Genomic DNA, 6,078 nt, shown 5'->3' on the forward strand with positions numbered 1-6,078 from the left:
TTGTGGATGTTTTAGAGTGTTTTATAGGCAAAATAAAGCGACTCCCATTATCTTTTATTAGCTGACTTTTTCTAGCATTTATTTACGATTTAGAATGCATAAAAAAAGACAAAACAAATGTGTTATTGTTTTAAATGATGAGCAAACATTCCCAAAAAGGTTCAGTTCCTAGAGGATTTTGATCAAAATTGAAAACACTAGTCCTTGTGGTCTAGAGATGTCCATTGTTGGGCCGTGAGCGCCCCCTAGATGGCCGCCAAAAATATTTGTTTCTCTACTGCTGTCAGTATGCGTCGCAGCAGTTTTCAGTTGTAATAGACTTTTCCACCACTTTTGGCAGTAATGAAAATATCAAACAAACAGAAGTCATAGAGAAGTTTGCTAAGTGCAAAAAATACGACTAAAGTGATGACGCTGTAGTTTCATTTGCACTTTAATTTGATTTGATATTTTTAATGTTAGTAATTGTATATAATTTTTTTCTAATCAGTTTTTATGAATACCTTCCTTTGCAATATATCTGATTAGTATTTATTTTTGTAATCAGTCTGACCTAAGCCTTGAAACTAATCCTTGTGATTAACACCTACTTTCATATCATTTGACAAGGTGTATCCTTTTAAACTGTAAGTGGGTTAGATATAATGGTTGATTACTACTAAATTCATGAGTAAAATTATTAATTCAGTGGTAATATTTCCTTGTGTAGTGGAAAGGTTGCTCTCTTATGTCATGACGGTTAAGAACCCCTACACTAGATAATACGTATTGAAGATGTGTTGGTGTACAACCTGCCCCACAGTCACTTTTATACCCCGTCTTTGGAGTCTCTCTGCAAGATGTTTGATTTAAGAGGTGTTCCCAGATTACAAATGAAACTGCGCCCCACACAATCCAAAAGTATCATGATTAATCTTTTGAAAATGTACAGATTGAATATATATCTTTAAGTCAACACCGATATTTTTTTTTTGCAGACACGATAAACTTCACAAACGATACATAGATTCACCCGGAAACATTAGGTACACTTGCACACTCTGATCGGTTCAGACTCTGCATAAAAAAGATGCTTTTAGCAGCATTTATGTCACTACATGTTGCAAATACTACTTTATTCTACCTTTTTGCTTCCTCGTTTCCTGAAGCAGAGGGGGAGGAGCTCCTCTGGCTGAGAGCGTCATGTCCAAATAGGTACGTCCACCTCGCTTTGAAGTCACCACAAAGCCAGACTGCAAAACCAAGTGAACAGAGGCATTCAAAGGTGCAAACAACCTAACGCCGAAATGGTTATGATTTATCTGTTTCAGACATGTAAATGAGCAAGTTACATTAAGGAACATCAAGTGGCTTCATTTGTATATTTGAACATAGCTGAAAAGTAGGGAGAAGCAAATCTTGAATTTAATCCTACCTCTTGTCCTTATCGCTTACTGTTAGTTCTTTGACGCCATAACTTTTACATTAAGGTCACTTCCTCTTTGAAAGAAGGACAAGTACTGGCTGAAAAAAAAACATGTAATAACTTGTTGGTGATCTTCAATGAATGTTATGTATTACTTAACATTGCACAATCTGTCATGATCTGTTATTTTTGTAGCTGCCATTGTTGGCTTCAGTGGTTAGCTTGTCTTGCGAAATCTGAGTTCAATTCTCTCACCACAGTTGTCAGCAAATAGATCTAGAATTATGGTCAAACACTGCGGTTGGGAATACAAAAATGGTCCAAAAACCACTTCCGTCTTTCACAGGAAGTGACAACAAAATAAAATAAAATAAAACAATGCATGAATCTAATGATTTGATGCTTTGAGTAACAAACATTGTAACTTATATATGACTCTGAAAAGAATAAATTCATCAGAGGTGCACTCATTTTAGTTACAGCGAACTTCAAAGCTATAGAAATGTATGTTGAATTGTCTCATGACATTATTACACAATTGCATTATTCTTGTATTTTATGCCAACAAACGGATAGAAAACTTTCTTTGCATTTAGAAGTCGAGGTGACAAGCTGATATTAAAGTTCAGTGGTTATATGTTCACCTGCTCAGTGGTCTTGTGGTTAGAGTGTCCACCCTGAGACTGGAAGGTCGTGAGTTCAAACCCCGGCCGAGTCATAGCAAAGACTATAAAAATGGGATCTATTGCCTCCCTGCTTAGCACTTAGCATCAAGGCTTGGAATTGGGGGTTGAACAGCCAAAATGATTCTTGAGTGCGGCTGCTGCTCACTGCTCCCCTCACCTCCCGGTGGGTGAACCTGGGGATGGGTCAAATGCAGAGGAAAATTTCACCACACCTAGTGTGTGTGTGAGACTATCGTTGGGACTTTAACTTTAACTTTGTAGAATTCATTTCAAAAAGGGTTTCAGTGCTTTTTCCCTCCATCCATCCATTTCCTACCGCTTATTCCCTTTTGGGGTCGTTTTTGGATCAAATAAATGAGTTAAGAACTGCAGCTGCATGTGGTCCCATTTTTTTCTGTCAAAATATTTGCAAATTTGAGCAAAAATGGTGAGTGCCTTTTATTGACACAAATGTCAAGGTTTCAGTGGACCCCTGCGTTAATGTAGCGGGCCGGATGTGGCCCTCGGGCCTTGAGTTTGGTACCTGTGCCATGCCGTAACATTATTTGAAAAAGTAATCAAAACACAAATAAACGGGCAAAACTACGAAAAAACATACATTCATTAGAAATTCTTTACTTGGGGGAAAAATGTGGTTATAATAAAGACCTAAATAATATACCTAAATAATGGTCTTTTTTTAAAATACAACCGTACATCCGTCACGATTGAAGCAATGACAGCGTTCTAAGCGATGTTGAATTAGCGATTAGTAAGCTGATTGGCAACACTAAATTGGCCCTAGTGTGTGAACGTGAGTGTGAATGTTGTCTGTGTTGGCCCTGGGATGAGATGGTGACTTGTCCAGGGTGTACCCAGCCTTCCGCGCAAATGCAGCTGAGATAGGCTCCAGCACCCCCCGCGACCCAAAAAGGGACAAGCGGTAGAAAATGGATGGATGGATGGTTCATTCCACAAAAGTGGAATAAGCAAACACCTGCAGGGAACATCAACCGCGTTTATGATCAGGTACTGAAGTGACCGGTCGCCATACCCATGTGGCGCCCGCATGTTTATTGTGGCTCCAAACAAACGCATGGAGGGTTTACGCCAGAGGCCCGTCCTGGTGGTGAAGACCAAGTTTATTGGTGAGGCAGCACAGGACACCAGCAAAAATTAAGATTTGTATAAAATGTCATACGATGACAAAAAATAACATTTGTATCAGTTATTTAGATTTCTCAGACTAAATGTACAAACACACAGGATGCAGCTCATTGTTTTCATTTAAGAAAGGTCACTGACATCTTATAACAGGCCTGGGTTCTAGCTTTCCCTTGCTACATCACGGATGCTTGCCTGTTTAGTCTTACATGTTCATGTATATGAGTGCAATAACAAAGTTCACACGATTGATACAAAGTTCATAACCAGTAGGAACAAAACACAGAAATGGATGTGCTTAACAGAGGGATGTTTTTGGCACATATCCGCATTTGCATAATAAACCGCTTCAAATAATGGGACAGGAGGTCAAAGCAACATTAAATAAGCTCAGCTATGTGTGCTGCAGTGCTAACATTTGCGGTCACAAAGCTAACATGATAAGTTAGCCTATTCGCTGAAGTAAACAAAATGATAAAACACATACATTTTTTTGCAACGCTTCACTCTGTTTTAAAACGTGTAGTAAAACCCTTTTTTTTTTTGTTGTTTTACCAAAAAGTGTGTTCTGTTAAGAATGATGATGTTACAGTACATTGAAACCTGGAGCTTTAAAAGCGATAGTTTGAGTGCCCCTTCTCTCAAGAGCTCGTTAACAGGCTCCACTAGAAATACCCTGTTTTGCGTGAAGATGCACTTTTAGAATGACAATTAATGATAGGGTGCTTCATATTAAATTATACCACACATTTCTAGTCCCTACTGCTCCATCACATATAATATAATGGATAAAATACTCCAGACATTTTTTACTGTCCCACGTGGCCGTAGTTTTTATCCCGAGTGGGATTGCAAATTTATGTAAAGTGTGTTATTTTGCACTAAAACATACACTATTGAACAATGTCTTTCCCATAACTAGAACATACACTATTGAACAATTTATTTCCCATATTTTTTCTTTCGTACAAAACATGCATAAATGATATCCAAGTTCGATTAAAAAAAGCATAAAAATGTGAGAAAAATGTTGTAATTGTGCTTAGGGCCCTAATTAAGCCCTGGGCTTGAGAGAGACATATTACTGCTTTGAGTCACTAGAGAAAAGCGCTATATAAATGTAATTCACTTCACTTCACTACTGGTAGGGTCATTCAAAAAGTGAATTTTGCATAACAGGGGACATTACAGGGGATCTTTATATTTGAGCTCAAATAGAAGATTCTGCAGTCCTGAAACTTATTTTAAAAAAAATATCCCCAGCTCCACCTTCCTTCCACCACACACACATAGGTTTGCAGTGCCTCACAGAGGGACAAACGTGTAATTGAGCTCACTGGGACCAAGAGTTATCTTAAAGTCAGTTGTAGAAACAGGATTGAGCACACAAAAATAAGTTCATTATCTCAGCTTTGACTTGTCAGATGTTTATGAAGATTTGAAGCAAAAATCTAAATTGAGAACATTTTAATTTTTTTTATCAAGGTTTTGTCTTAAATCAGTCAGATGACAAAATCTTTTTTTGTTAACTGATTATAGGTTGGCAATGTATTTAACTCTATCCATCCATCCATCTTCTTCCATCTGGCTCCTCTCGATGTGGGGGAGCACCGGCTTTACTTTGAGCTCCTCCCGAATGGCAGAGCTTCTCACCCTATCCCTAAGGGAAAGCCCCACGGAGGAAACTCATTTCAGCCGCTTGTACCCGTGATCTTGTCCTTTTGTTCATAACCCAAAGTTCATGACCATAGGTGAGGATGGGAACGTAGATCGACCGAAGAGTATTCAACTCTCTTTGATTAAAAAAACTTCATAGACATGTTATGATTATTTTTTTGGGCGGGTACCTCTCCATCATTTTCTTTCCCCTTTTTTGCTATATAAAATCAACATGTATAATCTAATATTCCTTCTTGATGCGTTTAATTTTCCTGAGAGAACTCTCCTGAAGGAATCAATAAAGTACTATCTATCTATCCATCTAGAATAGAATAAAATGTACTTTATTGATCCCTGGGGGAAATTCAGCACCACAGTTCGCTCACAATAGACAATAATAATAATAAATAATATATAACATACAGGATATATATAATATATAATATAAGAATGATATAAATATATTCTACATTTAAGTGCAGTCAAGAAGGACATACCGTATTTCCTTGAAATGCCGCCGGAGAGCTAATTAATTTAAAACCTCTTCCCATTCCTGCGCTTTCCAACGGCATGCGGTAAAAGTAAGCATGCGCTAATTATTTTAAAACCTCTACTCACTCCGGCACTTACCTAAGGAATGCAGTAAAAATTTGAGTGTGATGTAAGCTTGGACCTTAAAGACCTACTGAAATTAGATTTTCTTATTTAAACGGGGATAGCAGGTCCATTCTATGTGTCATACTTGATCATTTTGCGATATTGCCATATTTTTGCTGAAAGGATTTAGTAGAGAACATCGACGATAAAGTTCGCAACTTTTGGTCGCTAATAGAAAAGTCTTGCCTGTACGGGATCTAGCAGATGATGACGTCACAAGGGCGAGGGGTCCTCACAATGTTTTTAATGGGAGCCTCCAGCAGCAAGAGCTATTCGGACCGAGAAAGCGACAATTTCCCCATTAATTTGAGCGAGGACGAAAGATTTGTGGATGAGGATATTGATAGCGAACGGAATAGAAAAAAAAAAGTTTAAAAAAAATTATTATTACACACATTTACTATGATAATTCTGGAAAATCCCTTATCGTGTTAGTGTTTTAGTGAGATTAAATAGTACCTAAAGTCGGAGGGGTGTGGCCACGGGTACGGATGTTGAACCATTGTCTTTGAGGCAAGTCACGCTGCT

This window comes from Nerophis ophidion, linkage group LG07 (assembly GCF_033978795.1).
Source record: "Nerophis ophidion isolate RoL-2023_Sa linkage group LG07, RoL_Noph_v1.0, whole genome shotgun sequence".
NCBI classification, from domain to species: Eukaryota; Metazoa; Chordata; class Actinopteri; order Syngnathiformes; family Syngnathidae; genus Nerophis; species Nerophis ophidion.